This window comes from Lissotriton vulgaris, chromosome 2_2 (genome assembly GCF_964263255.1).
Source record: "Lissotriton vulgaris chromosome 2_2, aLisVul1.2, whole genome shotgun sequence".
Lineage (NCBI taxonomy): Eukaryota > Metazoa > Chordata > Amphibia > Caudata > Salamandridae > Lissotriton > Lissotriton vulgaris.
The window spans coordinates 147,083,802-147,095,986 of record NC_141688.1 but is presented as its reverse complement, the minus strand read 5'-3'; positions in this window follow the sequence as shown (position 1 = coordinate 147,095,986).

Here is a 12,185-nt window from a genome sequence, read left to right as displayed (position 1 = left end):
ACCTGGTCCAAGCAGCCCTCCGTCTTGCCAAGCCACTGATAGCACTATCTCTACCCAGTCACGTGCTCCAATTGTCCCCGACACACAGCAAGCTCACAGTCCGCCTGAAGCCAAGTCTGAATGGTGGTCTCCCTCATATGCCTGTCTCCCACACAGGTGGCCCGGTACTGCCCATTGTTACCCCCCTGACTGTGTTGCTGCCCAAGGAAGGGTATAGCCGCGCACACTCCCAGTGCAGATTCTCATGTACTTGCCATGAACTTTACCCTGCTCATTGGCCTTGTTGCTCTTTGCTGTGTTGGACTGTTCCCTGTGCAGCCTCTCATGTACTGGCCCTGCCCTTTGCCCTGCCCACTGGCCTACCGGTTTTGCCCTTGCCTGTGCAGATTTTCATGTACTCACTTTGAACTTTGCCATGGACACTGGCCTTGTTGCTCTTTGCTGTGTTGGGCTGTTTCCTGTGCAGCCTTTCATGTACTTGTCCTGAACTTTGCCATGGACACTGGCCTTGTTGCTCTTTGCTATGTTGGACTGTTCCCTGTGCAGTCTTTCATGTACTCGTCCTGCACTTTGCCCTGCCCACTGGCCTACCAGTTATGCCCTTGTCCGTGCAGATTCTCGTGTACTCGCTCTGCACTTTGCCATGGACATTGGCCTTGTTGCTCTTTGCTGTGTTGGACTGTTCCATGTGCAGCCTCTCATGTACTTGCCCTGAACTTTGCCCTGCCCACTCGCCTACCGGTTATGCCCTTGCCTGTGTAGATTCTCATGTACTCTCTCTGCACTTTGCCATAAACAGTGGCCTTGTTGCTCTTTGTTGTGTCGGACTGTTCCCTGTGCAGCCTCTCATGTAATCCCCTTCTGTCCCTCAATAAACCAAACAACCCACAAATAAAAATATTATACTTTTTCTATTAAAAAACTGAAAATAATAAAACATAGGAAACAAACGTATAACTTACATTATTGATGAAATCACATTTTTCGTTACATGTTAAAATACATAATGTTTTGCCTCTGCCACAATCAGCTTGTCCGAAAGCCAACTCATAATATGGACGGTGGTGGAGTTCCCCATTACCAACCTATGGCAGCTGCTTTCCCCATCATGTGGTGTTCTAACGGTGTCTGCCGTTCAGCCGTGGTCTTTGCAATAGCAATCCACCCAACTCCTAATACAGCTTTTGGACCGCCAATCCGGGCTACATAGACCACCAAACTTGTAGTAAGGCCATTAATGTTTTACCAGTGGCATACACTCCAATTTGCAAAATCAGTTTCTTACTGCTATAAACGTTATTTTGTATGTACTAAACTCATTGATCCATGATTAGAAGTTCATGTTTTTGATTGGGTATACAGCCTTTTTATAAACCTCACTGTCCAGTGCAGTAAATTATTTCCACTGAGATAGAAAATCATTGAACAATGACAGCAGCAAACCAGTTCTTTACTTAGTTTTAAGAAGTTATGTTAAATGATTTACTATGTTTGATCAGTAATAAATATACTTGCTTTTATTGCAGTTTTCAATAAAACTTATCTTTAATTCTCCTCAGTCAAAAAAAGAAATCCCTTATATTCTAGATGATATCTCTTTAATAACTGTCAGAATCATACTTGAATTCTATTTTAGCCATGACAAAATATTGCTGAAGGCATTGTTTATTTATTGAATTCCTATCAATGTTGAAATTAAGGCATTAAAGTACAACTAAAAATTAAAAAATTTACATTCTCCCCGCCAAGCTTCAAATCTCAGTATTAAAGGGTAGTACATCAAAGATTATGTTATAGCATACTTCAGGTTCAGTGGGAAATACATGTATCAGATGCACAACATTCATCTTAGTAGAGTGGTCATTCCTCTGCAACAGTAGATGAAGCAGTAACCAACATTAATTACACCCAAAACCTTGCAGGGTGAACAATCCAATGTTTAAATCATCTTTAGTTAATCCTATGCCCAACTATTTTAATCCAGCCTAAAATATAAACATCAACTATTCCTATTTTCAAATATGACATGTACATTTTGTTGATTTTCCAAAGAAGTGTATCCTAGGTTAAAGGGAGATTCCTTATAATGTGATCCTTATTGATATTATAATGATATACATGTTTTCATGTCCAAGTACTCTTCACAATAATTGCTGCCAATTCATTCAAAATCAAACACTTTGATACTATAGACATCCAAGCAATTCGGGAGGGCATTCCAGATGTAGGGGGCATTTCCGGAGAAGGAGCGGGATTGTGTGGATTTCTTTTCTAGCAAGGCGTGGACAAGGAGGAGAGCGTGAGTGCTTCTCAGAGGTCGTGTGCTGCCCACTTTGCTGAGTTTATTGGCAAGGCATGAGGTAGAATTTTGGTGGAGGACTTTGTGTGTGATGCATGTGCTTTTGTAGGACGATCTGCCTTCGATGAGGAGCCATTTAAGAGTTTTTAGGGCTGGGAAAATGTGGTTGAACCGTTTACAGTTGGTGATGAGCCTGGCTGCAAGGTTGAGCACAGATTTGAGTGGGGCTAGGTGGACCTTGGGATTCCGGTGAGGATGACATTTCCGTAATCAATTTGCGAAAGGACCAGGGATTGAACTACTAATTTGAAATCATCAGTTGGGAGAAAGGGTTTGATTTTCTTAAAATGAAGGAGAGTGAAGAGGGCTCCTTTAGCCAAATTCTTTATGTGGACATTGAGGTTGAGACTGTTATCGATGGACATCCCAAGAGATTTTACTGAGCTGGACAAGGAGAGAGAGCAGTTGAGGGCATTAATGACAGAGATCCAGGTTTTTAATGGGGAGAGGGTTGTTTTTAGGGTAGAAGATAATGATTTCAGTTTTTTTGGGGTTGAGTTTGAGACGATTAATGTGGAACCAGGATTGGATTTTAGTGAGGGTGTTATTAAGGTGTATGATGTTGGTTTGGGTTTTGATCTTATGGTAGAGTTGGGTGTCATCGGCATAAAGGTGGTAGTTGATACCAGCTTGTTTAAGAATGAGAGTGAGGGGTTCCATAAAAGGGTAAAAGAGAGAGGGTGAAAGAATAGATCCCTGGGGGACTCCTAGGGAGACCGGAATGGGGTCAGATAGACAGTCTTGAATTTTAATTTGCTGGGTTCGATGTTGAAGATAGGAGACAAACCATTTGTGAGTAGTACCATTGAGGCCGAAAGGATCTTTGAGCACAATAAGTAGGGCAAAGTGGTTAACAGTGTCAAAAGCTGTAGACAGATCAAGGAGGATAAGTAGACATGTCTCACCATTGTAAAGGGAGTGGTGGACGTTGTCAACAATGTTTAGTATGGCAGATTCAGTGCTGCATCCTTTTCTGAAGCCTGATTGTAATGGGTCCAGAAGGTTGACTTTTTCGATGTGTTTGTCTAATTGGAGCAAGACTCATTTTTCGAGGCCTTTAGAAAGAAAGGGGAGGTTAGTGATGGGGAAGAGGTGTTTTAAGTCATTAGGATCAGCATTAGTGTCTTTAATAATGTGGGAGATCTGACCGAGTTGAAAGGAGTTATGGATAGTTCCAGTGGCAAGGTAGGTGTTCATGATTGTGATCCAGAATGGGACAATGATGTGCTTTAGGTCTTGGAAGAGGTTAGAAGGAAGGGGTTCCTTGGTATGGCAGGATGTTTTTAGTTTAGCAATGATGTTGTGGACTTAATGCTCGGTCACCGGGAGGAAATTTTGCCAGGAGGCATTGTTTTTGGGTTGTGAGTTTTGGTGTAAGGGTATGAGAGGAGTAGTGGTGGAAAGGTGTGGGGAGTAGTTTAAGGTGGTAATAGGAGAAGGAATGTGTGAGGAGGGTTTAGGGTGAACTGGGGAAGCGGGTGAGGGGGATCAGGAGGTGTCAAGAGTGAGGAGTGTGATTTAGAGGTGACATTAGGAGAAAGTAGGGGGTTGGTAGGGATCAGCGTTCATTGGAAGGATTGATATATTTTGGCAATTTTTTCAGAAAAGAAGAGGGCAATTTCTTCATATCTAGCGGTAGAGGCCTTCAGGTTCAGTGGAGCTGGGGAAGTTTGGTGACGGATAATGTTGAACAGTTCTCTAGGTCTGTTTTTGGCCCGAACAAGTTGTGTACAAAAGAAGGATGCCTTTTCTTTAAAAATGTGTTTTTTTGCATATAGATCTAGCTGATCTGAGGAGTGTCAGCTTTGAGTCGGAGGGATGCTGTCTCCAGGTTCTTTCCATCAGTCTTAGAGTTTTAAGTGTAGGAGGGGCCAATTGGTCTAGGACATCCATGACAGCTTTATTAAAGTATTCAGTAAGCTCATTTGCGTTTTGTGAGGGAGGAGTGAGGAGCAGTTGAGCTTTGAGTTTGGACTCAAGCTCGCCAGGAGGTATACATTTCAGATTTGTGGTCCATTTCATGGTTTTAATTTGTTTGGTCGGGAGGTAAGGGGGCCTGATAGCAATGGTGAACAATATGAGGTGTTGGTCGGACCAGTCAATGAGGATGATGCTGGTCAGGAAGGCCAAGTCATTGTTGGTAATGATGGCTTCCAGGGTGGCTCCTTTGGTGTGGGTGGGGGACTGACATATTTGTTAGAGGTCATTGATCTCAAGAAGGTTGGTGAAGAGGGTGGTAGTGGGATCATTGGTGTCATTCAGGTGGAGGTTGAGGTCTCCAAGGAAGAGATTTCTTTAGTTAGATATAGAGGCTTTTGTCATCAGGTAAGAAAGTTAATCAATAAAGGAGTGAGGATCACCAGAAGGGTGGTAGATAGTGTGAAAATGAATAGGGTGGGTATCTTGGACTTTAAGTTCAGTGTCAAGGTATTCAAAAATGGAGTGGGCAGAGTTTTTAACAAGGGAGAGCTGAAGTTCGCCTTTGAAGATTATGGCCAGGCCCCCCCCCATATTCTGTCATGTCTGTCTTTTCTAAGGATAGAGTATCCGGGGGGGAGAGTGGATCAAGCATGCTCGTTGAGTTATCATTGAGCCAGGTTTCTGATTCGCTAAGGATAAATTCAGAGATTTCAGTGGCGTGTCAAACTGCAGATCGACAGTTAACAAACATGCAGGCAAGTGGTTTGGGTTGTTTTGGGGGGAGGGCAGGAGTGATGGTGGTAAGTTGTGGCGGGGGTCTTGGGGAGGCGGGAGAGGAGAGAATTCTGGTGGTGCCTAGAATGACAGGGATGTTAGAGTAGAGGGGAGGTGGGTTGTTAACGAAGATATTAGGATGGTAGGAATTACATAGGTTGGAGAGCTCTGATGAGGAGCAGTGGTTCGAGGTACAGCAAGGTCTAGACTTCCGGTTGTAGAGGGGGGAAGTATTCCAATGATGATGATTGATGTTGGCGGGGATTTTGCAGTTGGGGTGGGGTGAGCTTGCACGTGTGAGTCGGGTTCCAGAGCTGAGGGATTTAACATCTTCTCTAAGTCGAGAGAGTTCATTCGTCGGTAAAGAGAGATTGCGTTCAATGTTGTGTAGGGTCAGGGTTATAGAGGAGAGGGGGGTCTTAGAAGTGGAGGATGAGGGTGAGAGGGAATGGATGGTGTTTGTTGCAGACAGACAATTGTGTGTGGGGTGAATTAAGTCAATGGTGGTGGAATGCATGGAGTTAAGGCTACTAGGCATAGGTGATGGTGTGATGGAGCACATGAGATTTGAAAAATCAGGGGATGTGAATAGAGATAATATGAGGACACAGAGAGTTTGAAGTAGGACTGCATCAGGGATTAACGGTGGTGAGAAATTGGGTGGTAGTGAAGGAGGATTCAGCAAGGGTGAGGGCAGAGAGCCAGAGGTGGGACGGTGGGAGATTCAGGGTGGGGTGGTAGGGATTCAGGCTGGGGGTTCAAGGTGGGAGGATAAGGGTTAAGAATTTTAGAAGGGAATGAAGGGAACAGATCATTGGTTGGGGAGGGGTTGTGCACTGGGCATGTCAGGAAGAGGGAGGTTCATTGGAGGGGGATAATATATGGGTAACTGTGAATGGGAGATGGTATTGGTTATAGAGATGACAGGGGGGGAAGTAGGTGTTTGGACAATGGTGTTGGTAGGAGGGAAAAGGGGGAGGGGGAGAGTGGGGTAGGGGGAAGGGGAGAGAGCGGGGGTGTTGATCGATTGGGTATACGGAGGATTAAGGATCATTTTGACTAGGTGGAGAGACAAGGTGCTGAAGTGGTGCTCAAAGATGGAGAGGTGTGATTCGGCCGCTTGTATGAGGATGTTACCCGTTTTGAAGATGGAGATGCCGATTTCACCAGGAAACATTGGGGAGGGAGTGGTAGATAGTTTGAATCCATAGGGAATTTTGATTGAGTGAGTGACTGGGAGGTTTTTTTCAAGCTGTCTTTAAGGCAAAGGAAGCTCCTCCTCTCGCAGCGTTCCAGTTCCCACAGTACACCGATGGAATGCCGGTGCTGTGTGCAGTGATTGCTACCTTGGCAAGTCAGTACCAGTAAATACAGCCCACAAAGGGAAGATTCTGTTTTAATGGGCCTAGATTTAAGAGCACAGCTGTACCCTTTGAGACATTGCTGCAAGATAAATTCATTATTGTCTTTTGTATATGTTTGCAATGTATATGATGTTGTGTGTGTCCACTCTCATGAAAACCCATAAACTCTATAGGAAGAAACACTCAATCAAACGTTATGGCTATTAAAGCATGGTATGGGGTGCATTGATGGATAATGTAGAGTGAATAACTCAGTCATTGTTTGGATAAAAGAAAATATTTGTAATGGAAAGCTATGAATGTGTAATAGAATATTTGGAAACCTATTCACAAATGGGATTTTGTGGTATTTTTAATTGTACTACAATAGTGTTACTAGTTGTGCTGGACTGGTTGCCTGTAGCCACCCCAACCTATACTTGTCGGGTACATATTAATAAGGACACCCAGCTAGGAGCAACACATGTAGCTAATACAGTATAGATTTAATGAAAACAATAACTGTCACATATATTGATAATGATGGCTAAACAACAGCAAAACAGTCACGTATATTGCTATGCTGGCTCAAATCAGATACAATGCAGTACAGGAAGTCAAATGTGAATAATAATTCTGTGAATCAAGATAAAGTAGGAGAAAAGGCCATACATCCCTGGTTGACTTTGCTTTGGCAGCTAGTACTGGGAAGTCCACTCCAAATGCTCCTTGAAAACGGCACATAGGGACAGCAGTTGTGGGCAATGGAAAATCTGCACAACTCCATCCTAGATCTTCACCGAATGTCCTGAGCCCCTCCTTTTTATATACTAAAAGCTGGCTTACACAATATTGCATTCGTTTTATGTGGCAGCTGTTTTCGTTTTACTATCAGTGTCTTCTCTGACCCAATTATCTACCTCATGCCACCACCTGCATCACTGTCTCACTGGTAACTCTGCAGACCAATCGTCCTCCCAAGACCTTCAAACTAATCTTAGGCTTGTTTTGGTCAGCCGAACGTATACTGTATGTTTTCCCCAATCCACATGCTTTGACGTACTACAGTGAACATCTTGGCAGAATAAATAGCTATGTGTACTCTGCAAAATATATATAGATATACATTGAAGAAAAAAACCATCATGAGATCATCTACTATTTCAGTGTGGTACATGCTTTTTGCATGCATTTTCACTCATCAACACTTCCTAAGCTAATTGACATTCTGCATCACAATGTCTTCCACACTCGTATTCCTATATCCTGCATGGTAGTGCACTACAAAATGCTATTCACAAATATGCATGTGGAGGTCACTGCCTAGATTTCTCTTACCTTTTATCCCCTTTGAAGCTCATGACGAGCTGAGCTCGTCATGAGGCACAGTGGAGCTGTGCCCATGACGAGCTTAGCTCGTCATGACTGCCGCGGAACGCCCACACGGCGCTAATTCCCCTCCTGTGCAGCATTCAAAGGGAGTGGGCGGAGTCGTGACGAGCTCAGCTCGTCATGAGCATAGCTCCACTGTGCAGCATGACAAGCTGGGCTCGTCACGAGCAACGCAGCGCTGTGCACGGCCCCCTCCCTCTCGCACTGCGGGGGGAATTAGCCCCGCGTGGAAGGGGTTAAGTGTGGAGATCTCCTTCCTGATTGCAGAGATCTCAGCAAATATAGGTACAGATTTTAGTAGTACAAATGGGAGAAACAGTGAGGAGTGGCTAAAAAATAGAGAATATTCACTACTAAATGGGAAGGGTTAAGGGAGGAGTGATAAGTGGTTAAAAGAGAGCTACGGATGGGTTTAGGAAGGGTCATACACCCATACCAAAAGACTTAGGGGTCTATTAGGATGGTGGTCATCTTCCCGTGATCACAACCCAGAAAACCGCCGGTCTCATTAGCATGGCGGTGACAACCGGGCTGGTGAGATTTTCCGGCCTTTACCACCGGTATCAGTCTGCCCGCTTGCCTGTCGGGCAGAGCTGGACTGCTAAAATAGGGCTGGTGCAGGACCAGGCTCTGCTGGCATGAGTATGATGCCGGCGGTAGCCAGCCTTTCAACAGCGGTGGAACCGCCATGGAAAGGCGTGTGGAGAATGTATCCGGTGGCCCATTGCAGGCCCCCAATGTGTTTGGGGTGTGTGGGTGAAATGGGTTGTACCCAAGGTATCCATGTCCCTGTACCCGGCTGGCAGGTATTGTGCAGTGCCTGCCATGCAGTGCAGGGATATGCAGGACTTGCTTTTTTGGACATTGCGGCGGTGCTGTTGGCAGCAGCATCCACCTCAATGTTAATTGCCACGATCTGACCACCGTTGTTGGATTTCGACTGCAGAGCATACTAATTGGAACAGCGGTTATGCCGTGGTCCGAGCATGCAGTGTTTTCCCGCTACCAGGGCGGTCGAAGTGATTTTACGACCACCATCCTAATAGACCCGTTAGTCTGTTGCTATTCACAAACTGCACTTCTATTGATACTATTGCCAAAAATAACCCAAACAGTCATAAATATAGTCCAACTCTGAGCTGGAATAAGTCCAGCACCACACATGCCCAAACATGGGTAATGCAAAATCTCCTTTTAGAAAATCATGGAGACATTGTCTTAAAATAAAGGACATTTTAAAAATACAAATACATTTAATGTAAGGTCAAAAAGTATATATAAATAACATATAATTAATATTTTATTATAAATTATAACAAAAACCTGTTTTATATTTAAACATAAGGTAAGTTTCATTTTTTAATAAAATAATTGAAATAATATAAATTTATTCTGTCCATAACTTTTAATACTGTTTACTACATAGGAAATAAATATACATTTTATAATTTAGGTGGGATTTTTTAATTGTAATTCTTAAGCAAAGTAATTTCAATAAAATTTAATTTAATCTATTCAAAATAATGTATTTTTTTCAATGTTTTCAGACATTGCCATGAGTGGCCAGGGCAAATAGGCTACAGAGTTGCCATTACAGGAGAAGCCTCTGACAACACTCGACCAGGGTACAACAGTACTTTTGTTACTATTTTGACCCTCTTTTTCCAGTTCCCCAGTTAACACCTTGGTACTCTAAGTCCAGATTTAATTCCACAATGGAAAACATGGGTCCTCACTCCATTGTTAGGGCAAAGCCCTGAGAGTGGCAGAGGACAGGGATAGTTCTGCAATTGGTGAATAACTGGGCCATAACAACCGTTTTATAAATGGAGAAGCTTCCCATAATGGCCAAGGGTAATGTTCTCCAAAACATTAGGACACAATTCAGGCGATCTATTTGGGGTTAGTTATTATGCTCTCATGCAAGTCATGGGACTTCCATTATGTACTCCCCCTAGGCCTGCACCCCCCCCCCCCAGCAAATGGCAAAGGGGGCAGGCCAAGCGATGCACCACGGATTTTACCCTATTAAGAATGAGTCCAGATAAACTACCAGAGGTACAGAGGATCTGGAGGACTTGGGGTTCAGACATTGGGGATCATCTAGAAATATCAAGACATTAATGGTACATAGTGCTCTCTTGTCCAAAACCCTAGGCATCCACTATAGGCCCCTGACTAACGCATTTATCCTCATCTACCCTGACAGGGGCTCAATCGTGAACGCAACTAATAAAGGCAATAGTGGGTATCTATGTCTTGTTCCCCTTCATACTGGGTCCAGGTCTGACAGGGAGTTATAGATACATTAAATATTATGTATTGTGGCCCAGTGGAGTTGAAGCTAGACTTGTCCAGATGAACCAGAGTGATAATCAATTATATCAACCTGTTAGCTAAGGTCTTAGCCCAGATTTAGATTTTGTGTTCAAAAGGGAAATGGAGTATAACAAAGGGGTTCACCCAAACATAGTCACTGGGACCTGGGTAATAACAGTACTGAGAGAAAGGGGTCCCAGCGTATAATCATCAATTGACACAAATTAATCAAAAATGGAGAAACAATGAATAGAACTACACTGTTTTTATTCACAATGTAGATGTATGTTGGATATTGTATCTAACAATAAAAATTCAAAAGGCTGTACAGTGCCCCAGGGAAAAAGGGAAGCGATAAGGTGAGGATGGTGTGGATAGGGAATACTGACAGTAAAATCTACCAAATGGCACAGATGCACTTGTATGTCAATTTAAATATAAACCAACAGGAGACCATAGGTTCAATACATCACTTGATCAGAATCATCCTTCACATAATACATTAATGTTATAATTTTGGCGTGAAGCTGATAAACAAGAAACAGTTGTCGACGTTTTGACCCTCAAATTGTTGCAGGGATTAGTTGTACCCTTGCTGCGGGGTCTTCATCAGGACTGGGTGGGAGCAGGCAACCTATTCAATACACATCAATAATTAATTGAATTTAATTTTTCTCATGGTAATAAGTCACAGCATGAGTAATCAATATAGTACACTATTAAAGGCAGAGCATACCAAATCAATTGTTGCTCGTCTTGGAGTAGAAAGGGTAGTATACATCATATGGTGCGAGCTTCGAATCCTAGGGTTAAGAGAGTAAAAAAATTATTGAGAGGTGAGGACTTTTTTATATCTAAGAACCAGTTCTTTCTCCAGACGAAAGTCGTAGCGATGGGGGCTCCATTCGCTCCTGATGTGGCAATTCTTTATATGTCAGCATTCGAGGATGAAACCATCATAAATAACCTCAACCCATTCAGAGACCGGCTCGGTCTTTGGATGAGGGATATCGACGACATCTGATTGATCTGGGATGGCGATTCCAAAGAACTGACATTGTTTTATACAAGGCTCAACCAGCAATCCCCGCATCTCAAATTCATGATCCAGTCTGGTAACCACACCGTGAATTTTCTGGACATTACGAGAACTCAGGCACTCTACTTACAACACTTTATCGCAAGCCAGCTGAAAGGAATTCCCTGTTACAATACAATAGCCATTACCCTCGAGCATTTCGCGATAACCTGCCCTTTGGGCAGTTCCTACGTATCCCTAGGAACTGTTCCAATAAAGATCATTATATTGAAGAGTCATAAGATCTTTCCAATCGTCTCCAACAGCGTGGATACCCTAGACGACTGGTTAGAAGAGCCAGTAAACGGGCTTGATTCTACCCCCGGGAGCATTTACTCCCGCCAAAAGACAGAACTGATCAACAACAAGATAGAATTCTGTGTGTGACAACATTTTCTACTAAAAGTAACAAAATAAAGCGCATTGTGAACCAACATTGGAAATTGATTGCAGACGATGTCAACCACACGAGTACACCACTACACGCTTTCAGGAAAGCGAAAAGCGTAAAAGATTATGTAGTACGATCTTTCCTACCAACCCCAGAAGATCCAACTATCACTTCCCTATGGAATCTTCCACCAATCGTTGGTCACTTCAGATGTGGACACTGTAAGGCCTGCAATACTGTTATACAAACTAAGGAATTTGTGCACAACCAACGGAGAGTCCAGCTCAAATCTCACAGCAATTGCAATACTTCCAATATAATCTATGCAATAACGTGCCCGTGCAATTTGATTTATAATGGGCAAACACAACAGAAGGCTAAAATGAGAATCCTCCAACATATGAGCCGGATTAGATGCGAGGTTCAAGGCGCACAACTTGTAGACCACTTTAAATCGGCTGCACATCCCCCTGAGAGCCTCAAGTGGGTTGTGCTAGAGAAAGCAATCTTAGGACCCCGTGGGGGCAATATCACTAGCATTCTCAACACACGAGAATTAAAGTGGATGCTTTTCTTTGATTCAATTCACAATGGCCTTAATGAACACGA